Genomic DNA, 16,451 nt, shown 5'->3' on the forward strand with positions numbered 1-16,451 from the left:
TGTATATGTATGTGTGTGTATATATATATATGTATATATATGTATGTATGTATGCATGTATGTATGTATATATATATACATACATATATATGTATGTATATATGTATATATGTATGTATATGTATATATGTATGTATATATATGTATGCATGCATGCATGCATGCATGTATACCTCTGCATTCCACACTTAGTCTGTACCTTGCTGAGGTTAACTTCAATATAAATAAAATCCTCTTCAACTTCAATCGACGCAAAAGGGTGGACAACCATTGGAAGGGAATAGCGGTTCTGCAAATGAAGATTATTTATGGCTAGGTGCTTATATAATTACTTTCAAGCCAACTAAAATAAAGCCTATAAAGCCTATAAAGCCTATATATATACACACACACACACACACACACACACAAACATGCTCATATATAAACCATGTTCTACATCCGAAATAAAATGTGTCTCTTTATGCTTATCTAGTTAGGTTTAAACAAATAAAATATAAATACAAATTACAAGCAAAAAAAACAAAAAACATTACCCATCAAACTTCGTCACCTTGCATCAATTCCTTAGAACCACATTTTTGTATATGCATACCCTCTACCACAATAACTAAACTGCTTACTCCTCAAACAATGCTTTTCATTGTTGATGTATACGATGTAAAATGTTTACTTTTATAACAATTCTTTTCAGTGTCTATATATATAATACAAAACACCAGATAAAAATAAATTTAATAAATTATTAATATGTGTGTATATAAACCTGTTCCCCTCCCTATCTTTCGCAACCTCTGCCTATTGGCTTCCTGTTGTAGGCACTTTGCATGCAACTGCTAGTTTTTTAGTATGAGGCGCTTTTGGGTGCCAACGCTAATAAATGCAAAATTCTAAAAAACAGAGAACTGCTACAATAAATTCATAAAAAAGAAACATTTTAACACAAACACAAATCTTTTATTCAAATATGGAAAACCCAATTACATTGTTGCAGGCCACTCTAAACATTGCAATTCAATATTTTTTGTAGAGGTTGCAACCTCTTCCAACAAATAGTTCACTCTTGATTACATTCCATGCATTCATTATGCATTATTAAAAAAAATAAAATTAATTGAGTCTCTAAAAATAATTAACTAAATAAAACAATACATGTGAGTGCACATGCTTTATTCCACTAAAAATAAAATTAAACTAATTGTCCAAAAAAAAAACTAAAAATAGTTTTCTTGTTGTGCAGGTTTGAGAAGATTGGGTGTGCAGATTGAATTGTCGAAGAAAGATTCTAGGTGAATTAAAGATCCAAGGATAAGAAAAAGAATGCAAAAAGTAAGCTAATAAATTGTGCCAAGAAAAAAATGCCATGCAAGGAAAGATTGCAATGTGTTAAGGTGCTGATTTGAGAAGCATAAAGCCGTCACTTGGTAATGAACCTACTACTAACAAAGGAAGAAGAATACAAGTCTATTTGAAGAGGACTGTAGATTTGTCTCACAGTCAAGAAATCCAAGTACCAGAAGGAAAATAAATCAAGAAGATGAATTTAAATCTTTTGCTTCAATGGGGAACATTAGCAAAAAGGTGGAAAAAGAAAATGTAAATCCAATTTGTGGAAAGGATATTCTAAAAGATGAATTGGTGAAAGTCAAAAAGTCTAATACAGATTTGATAGAAAAGATAAGGAAGTTAGGAAAAGATATTTATGAAAGTTCATGTGACAATGATATTCTTCAAAAATAATTGGAGAAAGTTAAACAGAAAAATGGAGAATTAAAAGAAAAGTTAAAATTGTTTGATGAAGTCAAGAAGGAGAATGAAGATTTTGAAAAACAGTTAGCAGCGTTGAAAAAATAAAATGAATGTTTGAAAGAAAAGCCATTAGTTTGTTATGTATCGTGTGACATAGAAGATTTGTTTCATCCCCTTGATCAATCAGCTGATATACTGAAAGTTTCTTTAGGTGAAGATGGTGAAGTTGAAAGTAAGGATGTGTTTGCACATACAGGTGCAAGTTGTCATATTAAAAACAAAGGTTATTATGAAAATAATGTTGGTTGGAAGATAATGCAAAAAATGGGTTATAAAGGAAAAGGTTTGGGAAAGCATGGGCAAGGAATTCAAGAGCCCATTCAACCAATTATGAGGTCCAAGAATATAGGTCTTGGATATGGTAAGAAAGAGACATTTGATGTTGCTAGTGTTACAAAGCTCATCCAAATCACCTGAAAGAATTCAGTGTTTGCATTGTCATAGAGGAGGACATAAAGCAGAGAAGTGTTGGGATCTTCACCCTTGTTCAATTTGTGGGTTGAAGAATCATTGTGAAAATTTATGTTGGAACAGAGAGATAAATGGACAATCTATGAAAGGTTGTATGCAAATTAATTACGGTTGGATCGATGTATCCTGTTGGCAAAAGAAAATCAATATGTTCAGAAGGTTGTACAAGCCTAAATGTTTGCATGTGAACATAAGAAGTGATCAAACACAGTTTAGATGTTTGCGTCAAGTGGCTGATGACTGCTTGCTATGATGACAAATTGAAGTGTCATGAGTCTTCTTTAGCTAAAAGAAGGGAAGGCTTTGTGATCTCTCGTGAACGAGAGAAATGAGATGCATAGTGAATTGCAAAGGTTTGGATTTTGTCACATTGAGTTCCCCTGTACAACAAGGTCACATCAAGTTACAAAGATCTAGTTTGTCAAAGATTCAAGATCAATTTGTGAGTCTCATCATCAAGGGGGAGTATGTGGAGAACTGATGTTGGTTGAACATGCAACTCCATGCATTACCATTTTCTTTGCATCCATCGATCATGTAGCTACAAGCTTGACCATTTACCCTCCATCGTAATGCACCACCACATGATCCAAGATCCACCGCTAAACACCACCATGCAACAAGCTAAATTTAGGAGGATCGAATATAATTTTAGATTTGTTAATATTTTTTATTACTCATTCAAATAAAGCATGCTATGCATGCAGATAGCTATTTTCAGGATAATTGTTAGAATTGTGCATTCAGAAATGCATGATTAGTTAAATTAGTTTTATTTCTTACAATAATGCATGTAGTAAACTATTTTAGTTCTTTATTTAGAGACCTTTCTTTTATAAGTAGGCAATAATCTATAAAGATGTAAGCTTTGTATTCTTTTTATCGTGTTGTAATAAGAAATTATTTTTTGCATTAGAGATATTGGCTTCTATTTACTGAATCCATGTCTAACTGATTTGTGTGAGCTGAAAGTCTAAATTACTATTAAATTTATTTTATTGTTATTGTTTTGCTCTCTGTTATTATATTTTGTTAATCAGATGGCTATAAGAACAGAGTGTTTGATTTAGATTCTACAATAAAATCACACCCCACACAAATATTTTATAAAACAACTTTGACCCCACCATGATGGATTTGGCAAATATTAGATATGCCTGATAATACACAATTATTTTTACTCAATTCCCAAAAACATCCTGGCCACAAAAACTTGCATAATTTGGTAGATAAACTTAAGTCACTATCCAAGGAAACCACCTACAAATAACAACAGATTGTCTGGATCATACACAGGTCGTTGATCTAGTTAACACTGTGCAGAAGAATGAATCTGGCCAAAAAGTAACAATGGCATTGATTTGGAAAATTAAGTGCTATAAAAAACTCCGACACCCCTGTCGGATGATGGATCAAGAGTTGAGTGAAAAAACACTGGCCAATAGATATGTGCTATCTTTTTCAGCTATTTTAATTTGTTTTTTGTTCTTGGAATCAATGGTTTCTTATTTGATTTTGTGAGTGGGTTAAAGGTGCATAGGAATATAGTTTACCCTCTTGACATATTAATAAGAGTTATTTTTTTGCTTCAAAGATTCTGAGCGATGGTCTATGTGCTTGGTCACCCTAACATCTTCCTTTGAATATCTTAATAAACCTATGATTATAATTATTACCTCTTGTAATAAATGTGATTGAGATGGAACCGAGATCTCAAAATGATTTTCGATAGTTAAAAAATGGTCATTTTTGTCTTCATATTTATGTTATATGTATTTTGTATGCCCATGATATGGATACATTAGAGTTAGATTGTTGATATATCATGTTGCACAAATTCCATTACTCTTGCCACTATCAAATTGTCAGTCTTCCTCGTGCACGACTAGGTATCTCTCATGTCATGAATGATTCTTGAGAAGTGTAATTACATCATGGTAGGGTGGAAACACGATCCAACAATTTTCTCACCTGTGACGTGTTTGAGGGAGACAAATGTTGAGAGAACCTGTCAAAGTGGTCATCATGATTTGGTCCTTATGCATTTATTGTATTCGACCTTGTGGTTTATTGTAAAGGTATATGTTTCCTTATGTCTATCTTATTGTTAGCTTATGCAATTTGACTTTATATGTTGAATATAATTTCTTGTCTCTAACATTGCATATCTAAATGTGTGGCAATGATTTATTCTTGATTATGTGTATTTTGTGAATTATGTTATTTTGATATTATGGTGGTCCTTAAATTAGTAAGAAGAAGTGCTAGTGAAAAAATAACAACTATGCCAAAGAAAATAATATTTTTTGTGAAGAAAAAGGAGAAAAGATCTATTCGATGCCAAAGTTTCAATAGTGTAATTATTTTTTTGAGAAGGCCACAAAACCAAAAATATTAAAACATGTCACATTTGTGAAAAATTGATGATACTTGTTATCCTTGTTTTCATTTCAAGAGGAAAACAAGATAACCCCTATGATTTTTTCCTAAATTCATCCTCTTTTCTGTAAGTCAAGTTTTTGAGGCATTTTTGTCGCCTCATTTGTCCTCGAATACTTAGGATTAAATCTTGGAATATCATCTTATTAGTTAAAATTCAAATTTTAACTTTAAAAGAGATTTTTTCTGTCTAGGTGTAAAATCAGATTTTAAACCCGATTTTGCACCATTTTGAGTCATTAGGTGTCAAATCAAGTTTTAAATGTGATTTTACACCTTTGTTGTCATTTGCGTGTCAATTGAACTTATAAGCCTGATTTACACCATTTAGGGTATAATAGTGTAAATCAGACTTATGTCCGATTCACACCATTATGAGGCCTGTATTAGTAATTAATGTTTTGAAGAGTTCGATTGCATTCAAGCTTCTAATCTCTTTATTATCAATTTATGCCCTTATTTCTTTCATTATTTGTGTGGAGATTCATTATGCACTGAAGCTCTTAGTTTGAAGTTGGTTTCATTATACCTGGGTATGTATATTTGTTTTTCCCCGTGATTTATCATTGTCGAATTTTAATATTAACAATATATATTGAATTTTTTAACTTAGATGCATATTGTTAATGTTAAAATCTATATTAGGGTATGTGCAGGATCATGGTGTGCCAAAACAGGCCTTAAGTGGCAATGAAATTTTAGAAAATCAACGTTATGCAACTTGACATGAAAATTTGAATAAGTTGTGAACATTATTTTTAAAATATGTAAGAAGAGAATCTATAGAAAATTGAATTTAGTTTCTAATTACTAGTTATTTTTTGGAAAAAAAAAAATCCTATTTGATGAAAATTTCAAATTTCAATGCAGTGGTACTAAAATTTCAGGAAAAAGATAAGAAGTAGGTGTATGTCTAACTACCCTAATCATAATCAAATCATAATATTTTTTATAATATTTATAATATAAGTATCAAACTCATGCCCAGATGTGACATATATATTTTTCTAATTTTTCATAAAGTAAATGATTATTTATGAATTTTTACTATAAAATTTTTAGAAATTTAGAAACTCCTATGTTTGATCACCTTAACAAGGTCAAAACCTTATGAAATTCAATTTTTTTAAACTTTTCCCTATAGTAGACGAGGCATAGGATCTGACGCATGTTTCAGATTCAAAAAATGTTATATCATTTGAAAGTTATGAGTGTTTTTCAATCAGTCTATCGATAAGGAATTTTGTCAGAATTCAATTAGAAAATAAATAATAATAATTTATTAAAGTCAAAAAAAGACAAGCCTTATATTGTTGGAAAGCTGAGAACTTCCTTAAAAAACCCTTTTCTTTTTATCACTTTTGGCTATAAAAAAGTCGTCAGCCACCAGTGTAAAGTCTAGAAAATCAAGGAATACTGAAAAACACGTCATTTCAGTTGACTTTCTAGGCTTGTCACTTCCAAGCTAAATCCCAAAGCATTTCCTAGCCAAAATTTAAAATTTAAAATTTGTACAGCAAAAATTGGATATCCGGTACAATCGGATATTCGATTTTAATAAGTAAATTCAATAACCAAATTTGCACATAATTAATGTATTGTTATTAATATATAATATATTAATATACAATATATTAATTTATAAATAAATTAGTATGTGATATTAGGGAGAGGGAGTGGGGGGAGTGGGGGAGAGAGAGAAAGAGATTAGGGGAGAGAGAGAGAGAGAGAGAGAGAGAGAGAGAGAGAGAGAGAGAGAGAGAGAGAGAGGGTTATATTGTGTCCTATGATCCCTTAGGTGTCAAATTTTTGTAAGCAATATTGGCACTGCTTTTTATATTGTAATAATGGTTCATCCTACCACCTTATGACACACTATGACCTTTTTTACACCATATGGTGTTGTTAGGGGTCGTATGGTGTCCTAAGGGGTCATGAGCACCATATGACCGCTAAGGACAACATATGACCCCTTATGACACCATATTGGGTTGTTATGGGTCCTATGGTGTCCTAAGGGGTCATATTGTGTCCTACAACCCCTTAGGACACCATATGACCCCTTATGACACCAAATTGTGTCATTAAGGGTCATATTGTGTCCTAAGGGATCATATTATGTCATATGACCCCTTTAAGACACCATATGACCCCTTAGGACACAATATAATCCTTTACGACTCTATACGGTGTCGTTATGGTTCATATGACCCCTTATGACCCCTTATGACAACATATGGTGTCATTAGGGGTTGTATGGTGTCTTAAGGGGTCATGGGACACCATATGACCCCTAACGACACCATATGTTGTCATAAGGGGTCATATGAACCATAACGACATTGTATAGAGTCGTAAAGGGTTATATTGTGTCCTAAGGGGTCATATGGTGTCTTAACGGGGTCATATGACATAATATGATCCCTTAGGACACAATATGACCCATAATGACATATGAGCCCTTATGACACCATATTGGGTCGTTATGGGTCCTATGGTGTCCTAAGGGGTCATATTGTGTTATATGACCCCTTTAAGACACCATATGACCCCTTAGGACAAAATATGACCCTTTATGACTCTATATGGTGTTGTTATGGGTCATATGACCCCTTATGAAACCATATGGTATCATTAGATGTCATATGGTGTCCTAATGGGTCATGGGACACCATATGACCCCTTATGACACCATATTGGGTCGTTATAGATCCTATGGTGTCCTAAGGGGTCATATTGTGTTCTACGACCCCTTAGGACACGATATAACCCCTTACGACACCAAATTGTGTCATTATGGGTCATATTGTGTCCTAAGGGGTCATATGTCACCTAAGACACCATTTGACCCCTTAGGACACAATATGACCCTTTATAACTCTATACAGTGTCATTATGGGTCATATGACATCTTATGACACCATATGGTGTCGTTAGGGGTCATATGGTGTCCTAAGATGTCATGGGACACCATATGACCCCTAAGGACAACACATGACCCCTTATGACACCATATTGGGTCATTATGAATCCTATGGCGTCCTACGACCCCTTAGGACACCATATGACCCCTTACAACACCAAATTATGTCATCATGGGCCATATTATGTCATATGACCCCTTTAAGACACCATATGAGCCCTTAGGACACAATATGATCCTTTACGACTCTATACAATGTCGTTATGGGTCATATGACCCCTTATGATCCCTTATGACACCATATTGTGTCGTTAGGGGTCGTATGGTGTCCTAAGGGGTCACAGGACAACATATGACCCCTTATGACACCATATTGGGTCGTTATGGGTCCTATGGTGTCCTAAGGGGTCATATTGTGTCCTACGACCCTTTAGGACACCATATGACCCTTTATGACACCAAATTATGTCATTATGGGTCATATTGTATCCTAAGGGGTCATATTGTGTCATATGACCCCTGTAAGACACCATATGACCCCTTAGGACACAATATGACCCTTTACGACTCTATACGGTGTCGTTATGGGTCATATGACCCTTATGACCCCTTATGACATCATATGGTGTTGTTAGGGGTCATATGGTGTCCTAAGGGGTCATGGGACACTACATGACCCCTAAGGACAACATATGAGCCCTTATGACATCATATTGGGTCGTTATGGGTCCTATGGTGTCCTAAGGGGTCATATTGTGTCCTACGACCCCTTAGGACACCATATGACCCCTTACAACACCAAATTGTGTCGTTATGGGTCATATTGTGTCCTAAGGGGTCATATTGTTTCATATGACCCCTTAGGACACAATATGACCCTTTACGACTCTATAAGGTGTCGTTATGGGTCATATGACCCCTTATGAAACCATATGGTGTCGTTAGGCATCATATGGTGTCCTAATGGTTCATGGGCCACCATATGGCCCCTAAGGACAACATATGACCCCTTATGACACCATATTGGGTCGTTATGGGTCCTATGGTGTCCTAAAGGGTCATATTGTGTCCTACGACCCCTTAGAACACCATATGACCCCTTACGACACCAAATTGTGTCGTCATGGGTCATATTTTTTCATATGACCCCTTTAAGATACCATATGATCCCTTAGGACACAGTATGACCCTTTACGACTCTATACAATGTCGTTATGGGTCATATAACCCTTTATGACCCTTTATGACACCATATGGTGTCGTTAGGGGTTGTATGGTGTCCAAAGGGGTCATGGGACACCATATGACTCCTAAGGACAACATATGATCCCTTATGACACCATATTGGGTCGTTAGGGTCCTATGATGTTGTAAAGGGTCATATTGTGTCCTACGACCCCTTGGGACACCATATGACCCCTTACACCACCAAATTGTGTCATCATGGGTCATATTGTGTCCTAAGGGGTCATATTGTGTCATATGACCCCTTTAAGACACCATACCCTTAGGACATAATATGACCTTTTACGACTCTATACGATGTTGTTATGGGTCATATGACCCCTTATGACACCATATGGTGTGGTTAGGGGTTGTATGGTGTCATAAGGGGCCATGGAGCACCATATGACCCCTAGGGACAACATATGACCCCTTATGACACCATATTGGGTCGTTATGGGTCCTATGATGTCCTAAGGGGTCACATTGTGTCCTACGACCCCTTAGGACACCATATGACCCCTTACGACACTAAATTATGTCATCATGGGTCATATTGTGTCCTAAGGGGTTATATTGTGTCATATGACCCCTTTAAGACACCATATGACCCCTTAAGACACAATAGTACCCTTTACAACTCTATACGGTATCGTTATGGGTCAATTGAACCCTTATGATACCATATGGTGTTGTTAGGGGTCGTATGGCTTCCTGAGGGGTCATAGGACACCATATGACCCCTAAGGACAACATATGACCCCTTATGACACCATATTGGGTCGTTATGAGTCTTATGGTGTCCTAAGGGGTCATATTATGTCCTACAAGCCCTTAGGACACCATACGACCCCTTACAACACCAAATTGTGTCATAATGGGTCATATTGTATCCTAAGGGGTCATATTGTGTCATATGACCCCTTTAAGACACCATATGACCCCTTAGGACATAATATGACCCTTTTCGACTTTATACAATGTCGTTATGGGTCATATGATCCCTTATGACACCATATGGTGTCATTAGGGGTCGTATGGTGTCCTAAGGGGTCATGGGACACCATATGACCCCTAAGGACACCATATGACCCCTTATGACACCATATTGGGTCTTTATGTGTCCTATGGTGTCCTAAGGGGTCATATTGTGTCCTACAACCGCTTAGGACACTATATGACCCCTTAGAACACCAAATTACGTCGTCATGGGTCATATTGTGTCCTAAGGGGTCATATTATGTCATATGACCCCTTTAAGATACCATATGACCCCTTAGGACACAATATTACCCTTTATGATTCTATACGGTGTCATTATGGGTCATATGACCCTTTATGACCCCTTATGACACCATATTGGGTCGTTATGGGTCCTATGGTGTCCTAAGGGGTCATATTGTGTCCCACGACCACTTAGGACACCATATGACCCCTTACAACACCAAATTGTCTCTCTCCCTCTCCCATAATCTCTCTCTCTCTCTCTCTCTCTCTCTCTCTCTCCCTCTCTCTCTCCCCTAATCTCTCTCTCTAAAATATGAGTATTGAAATCGGATATCAGATTTCATCAGATATCTGATTTCTTCCACTGCCATTAATGTGGCAACAGTTAAAAAAGTGGCAACGAGAATAATTTTTAGGACCACAAATTTATACATTAAAATCGGATATCCGATATCCAATTATATCAGATACCCGATTTTTGTAAATAAAAAAGAGCCTTGTGGGCCATTTTGTGGATTCCAACAGCCCACATTCTTCACATTCTATTTTCTATCAATAATCACGGGTTTTTAGACAGGTTGAGACAAATTTGTGCTTTTGAGAGATTCTTAAAATCAAATCTTACATTGTCAATAATTTAGGAGCATCTTTATGGAGATAAATGGGGAGTAGTAGTCGTCGGAAGTCTAAATGCAAAAGAAAGCTTTCAAATGACCAAATTGAAGTGTATAGAGAAAGAGATAGAGAAGTCATAGGAGGAGAATACAAGGTATGTTAAATTTGCTAATGTTACTTCAAGTGAAGAGGAAATTGAATTTGAAAATGTTGAACAAGTTATTAAAAATGAAAAATGTAGATTTTGAAAGTGAAAATGTTGAACATGTTGAAAATGTTGAAAGTGATAATGAAAATTCTCAGCATGACGTGAGAATGGAAAGTGAAAATTTGGGAGTTGACAATGAAGGGGTCCATAATTTTGGTGTAAATATGAATTTTTTTGACATTGGAGGTGAAAATGTAGAAAATTTTGACATAGGAGGTGAACATGTGGAAAATTTTGACACTGGAGGTGAAAATGTGGAAAAGTTTGACATTGAAGGTGGAATTGCTCAACCAAGTGAACAATATGTAACACCTAATTACTTTAGAAATGAAGACCCTCTCATGGATGAAAGATGAATTCCAAGTCCAAGACCTTCAAGAACCCCAAAATGGTTGCTTGAAATTGATGTGAACATTATTGCGAATCTTGAAGGCAAGAGGTCAACAAGAACCGTTCGATTGTGGGCTAGACAACTTCTCGGCCAAAATTTTAGCAATAAGACATTGATCGAGCAATGCCAAATTTTTGTGCAATTGATAAATATGATAAAGATGAGACCATTGCTAAACAAATTGAAGATTTGTATGAACAAGAAGATGGAGAGAAATTCTGTTATTGCCAAAAATCTATTTGATGCTCTCAATTCTATTGGAAAGAATACCAAGGAAAGAGATAAGAGAGCCGCTTGAAGAGTGATTACAACCTCCTTAGTAAGCCATCAATTGAGGAAGGCTCATCAAATGAGACAAACTTGTGTTGATTTGAACATAAACCATAAAAATTTGGATAGAGCACTTGCACGAAGACAAATACTTGACGATCCACTTCAACATTATACATGAGCTTTTAGTGGGAGGCTTCCACGTGTTGATAGAAAGTTGACTCACAATGTGAAGGAGGAGATTCAAAAATTTTGGCACTCTAATTCTAAAGTATCACTCAATGTAAAGGACATTTTGAAATTAAGAATCGACAAACGAGACCACACATCGCATCCCAAACATTTCTTGGAATCAAGCCAAACAATGCTGTACAAAATTGCTTGTGAAGTACATCCAACTTTGCAAATATCACAAAGGGCCTTTGAATCTTTGAAGCCATTTTATTGTGTACCTCTTAAGATTCGTAATACTTGTTGTTGCAAGTACCATGTGGAGTTTTCAATGTACCATGAACTTTTATGCCATATTCATTCTATGATGCATACTAATGAGATGTTACAGGAGTGTGGTGCAATTCTATTTCTGAGATCATCAAGAGACTTTCAAGATCTATTTTTATGCCCTAGAGATGATGGCTGTTATTTCTATAGAAATGATTGTTTGAATGAGAAGTGCTCACAATGTGGTGAGTTGTCAAAGTTTATTTCATGTTTTCATGAGGGTAGCAAACATGAGTTTGGAAAGAATTATGTTGAGAAAAAAAGATATGAGATAGTGAAATATACTTTGAAGAGTGGAGGTGAAGGCTCTAGATTGGAATTAGTCTCAAGAGAAGTGAGTGTTGCTAATTTTATTTTGGATTTTAAGGAAAATATTTTCTACAAGTATGCAAGGCACACCCATAGGTCTCAGTGATTGCATCAATAGTTCAGGATGTGTAAGATATCTCTCTCAATTAGCACTATTGTATCGGTGGTTGATTTGGAAGAGAACTATACATTGCAACAACAGAATGAGGTACAGTCTCAGTACTAAAATTCAAACTAGATTGCTATTTTTGTTCACATTACATATAGACATGCTCCTGATAGTACAGAATAGGACAAGAAGATAATCAGGGAGTATCATTTTTATATGAGTGATGATAGATCACACTCTTCCGAGTATGTGCAACATTCTTTCGAGAATTTTTTTGAGTTCTTGCATGAGAAAGATATTGCAATTGATCAACATATCATATGGTCATATAATTGTATGGGTCAGTTCAAGAATTCTCGTATGTTTTAATAGTTGAGTAGAAGGCATGTAGAGAGGCGTATACCTCATATTTGGTATTTTTTTTAGGTAGGGCATGGGAAGGTGGAGCATGATGGAGAAGGTGCATGTTTGAAGAGAGTTCTAGTTAAGGAGCAATTGAGGATTTCAGGTGCAAATTTATCTGATGCATGTTCTATTGTTGATTGGTGTAGTTCAACATTGTCACATGAAGGTACTCTTGATTAAACAGTGACCGGATTCTTTTGGTTGGTTGATGAGGCCATAGTGGGATATCGATTGGATTGTCAAACAATTAAAGATTCTTCAAAGATGCATTCATTTCTCAGCTCAGATGCAAGTACATGGACCATTTGGACATGAGCGTAGGCTTGTTTTTGTTAGAGTTGTGTTTGATGTGATTGGGATCAATGCGAGTCAAGTGAGTGGGTTGATATGTGGGCTCCCCAATATATAACTCCTTTATCTCAAACAATATCCTTGTCAAATGATGACATGGAAAGTTCACTTGAGTATGACCGTCTATCAGATCTTGTACAACCAGGACATGTTTTTGTAGTTGTTGCACCACAAGGGAATGAGGAGAGATTAGAATATTGGTTGGCACGATGTGTACATGGAAAACAAAAGCTAACACAACTAGTGACATATGATGATGGGTTCACATATCCTACAGGTTCAGTTGTTGTTGTGGGAGCTTGGTTGCGAACATACATGATTAGAAAGAATGACATACCTGCATTTGAAGACTATGAGAGACACAAAACAATTCTCATATATTCACACCTTATTATAGCTACAAATGTCAAGTTGTTGAAGCATCAAGCAAAACTAGAGACCAAAGACCTATGGACAGTGACTACTGTTGATCATGAAGCAATACTGGACACTCTTAAGCAAAGAGATGACCCTTTAGGCATACTTGAGTAGTAGGTCTTTAATGGTGCGTTATTTTTTTTATCATGCATTTCATTTCAAACAATGATCATAAAACCTTAATGTTCAAGTTTGTTACGTGTATATTAAGGATGTGTTCAAAATGCAAGTCTATTGATGAACATTTTTTTTGGCAACATGGTTTTTGCATGCACATAGCGGGTACACTCGATATAATTCGAAGGGACATTTTTTGCAACACAACTTATTATCATGCATTTGATGAGCTTTGCAATTTTTGTTATTATACAACACTATTTGACAATTTTTGATGATATAATTATCACAAAACCTTTATGCTCATACAGGTCTTTTTGATGATATACAACACTACCACATTATGATCTTTGCATCAACATAGTGGGTTCTCTTGATATAATCGAAGGGACATATTTTTATGGCATATAATCCCACCTTTTCATTTATTATCATGCATTTTATTTGAAGTGATTATCATAAAGCCTTTATGTTCATGCATGCACCTTACGTGTAGACTAACAATTCTTAAATATACAGGTTCATGCTAGATAATTCATCGTTGACTAGTTTACTCTTGGTGATGGTACATATTCCTTTGTGCATTAATGAGATTAAATTTTGTGCATAAATACTAAGTCCCTCACTTTGTCAATGTGATTTAATTTTGTAAACTTTCGCACACTATGTCAAGTGAATGTATTGCCATTTAGAAATGACAATATCTACCATCGTCTTCAACCATGCAGAGAAATGCAACAAGAAGGACTTTAATCAACATGCATGTTTCTTCAAAGTTATGCTTTTAGACTTTGTAGAGAAAATGGTAAGTTTCGTAATTATACAATATTGTACGTCTTAAAAATGTTTCAAATGATCTATTTATAATTTGACAAAATAATTTGTATTAAGTGTTATAATTTGTTTATTGTAGCACATCCATTCCGTATAAAAAGGTTTCTTATTTTGGTGTTCATTTATATGTAGGCATTGTTGTACGTAAGCTTTTCTCTTAGGACATGAGGATGTCTAATGTAGATGAAGTGGGATGTTGTATTTTATATATGGATGTGAATTGATGTAACTATGTTATGATGATATACAATGTCCATGAGAAAACTGGTTTAGTTATATTGATGATATACAATGTATCTGTACATGAGTATATTGGTGTAGTTGTATTGATAATGATGAAAAATCATGTTTGCATATTCGTTCATGGATGTCACATGCAAGTGTAATGGTAATTATGTGTATACAATACATGGAAATATTGATGATAATTATGTGTCTATAGTGTAATGCTTGTTTATCTATAATTTTTCATTGAATGAGACTGACAATTTTTTCTTCAACTGAAAAATGCTGCCCTAATAAAACCGTAGGGAAACTTGAAAAAATGAGATAGGATTTTGTAGGGACCCCTCTCATAGCCCCGTAGGTTTAAATAGATCATTCATAGGTTCCATGGATTTTGAGTTAGGGCCCGCCAAAGTTTGACAATTTTTAGCACTTAGGGTGCTCAAGGGACGACGCCGGTAGGGTATGACCCTGAGCGTTCGACTGAGTGGGGGGAGGGAATAGGAGCATGCATAGGTTAATAATTCCTAACTGGACATGTTGGAACTAACAGTTTGTGATCACGATGAGAAGAACGAGAAATTGGCACATGACAACATTTGATTGAATGAGACTGACGATTTTTTCACCAACTAAAAAAATGCTGCCCTAATAAAACCGTAGGGAAAATTGAAAAACCAAGATAGGATTTTGTAGAGACCCCTCTTGTGGCCTCGTAGGTTCAAACAAATCATTCACAGGTGCCACAAATTTTGAGTTAGGGCCCATCAAAGTTTGACAATTTTTAGCACTTAGGGTGCTCAAGGGATGACGCCGATAGGGTATGACCCTGAAAGTTCAACCAAGTAGGAGGGGGAAAATAGGAGCATGAATAGGGTAATAATGCCTAATTGGACATGTCAGAACTGATGGTTCATGATCACGATGAGCATAATGAGAAATTGGCCACGCGACAACATTCGATTGAATGAGACTGGCGATTTTTTTGTCAACTGAAAAATGTTGCCCTAATAAAACCGTAGGGAAAATTAAAAAAATGAGATAGGATTTTGTAGAGACCCCTCTCGTGGCCCCATAGGTTCAAATGGATTGTTCGCAAGTGCCATGGATTCCGAATCAGGGCCTATCAAAGTTTGACAATTTTTAGCACTTAGGGTGCTCAAGGGATGATGCCAGTAGGGTATGACCCCGAGTGTTCGACCGAGTGGGAGGGGGGTGTTGGTGTATGTGCCGAGTATGTTGACATGATGATATTGTGTTGTCATTGATGTCAATATGATGAAGAGTGAGCCGGTAATATGCTGAAGAGTGAACCGATATATTAAAGTTAAGCAACTGGCAAAGTGAACTGATAATATGCTATGAACCAGTATATGTGCAAAAGGTGAAGCGGTACGCTTGTCCAAGTGAAACGGTATATGGAATATTTTCTATCAAGGTTTAATATGGTATGACTACCGGTTGGTAGTCCTAGCCTCAAGGTTTCTGATTGAAGTGTTTCGAGCCTGTGTTATTTAACCGATGGCATTGTGTGATGAGTTAGCAGTGTAATGGAGATCATATCGTGATGCCACGTCACCTTCATGCACGTGAAGGTTCTTACATG

This window comes from Cryptomeria japonica, chromosome 3 (genome assembly GCF_030272615.1).
Source record: "Cryptomeria japonica chromosome 3, Sugi_1.0, whole genome shotgun sequence".
NCBI classification, from domain to species: Eukaryota; Viridiplantae; Streptophyta; class Pinopsida; order Cupressales; family Cupressaceae; genus Cryptomeria; species Cryptomeria japonica.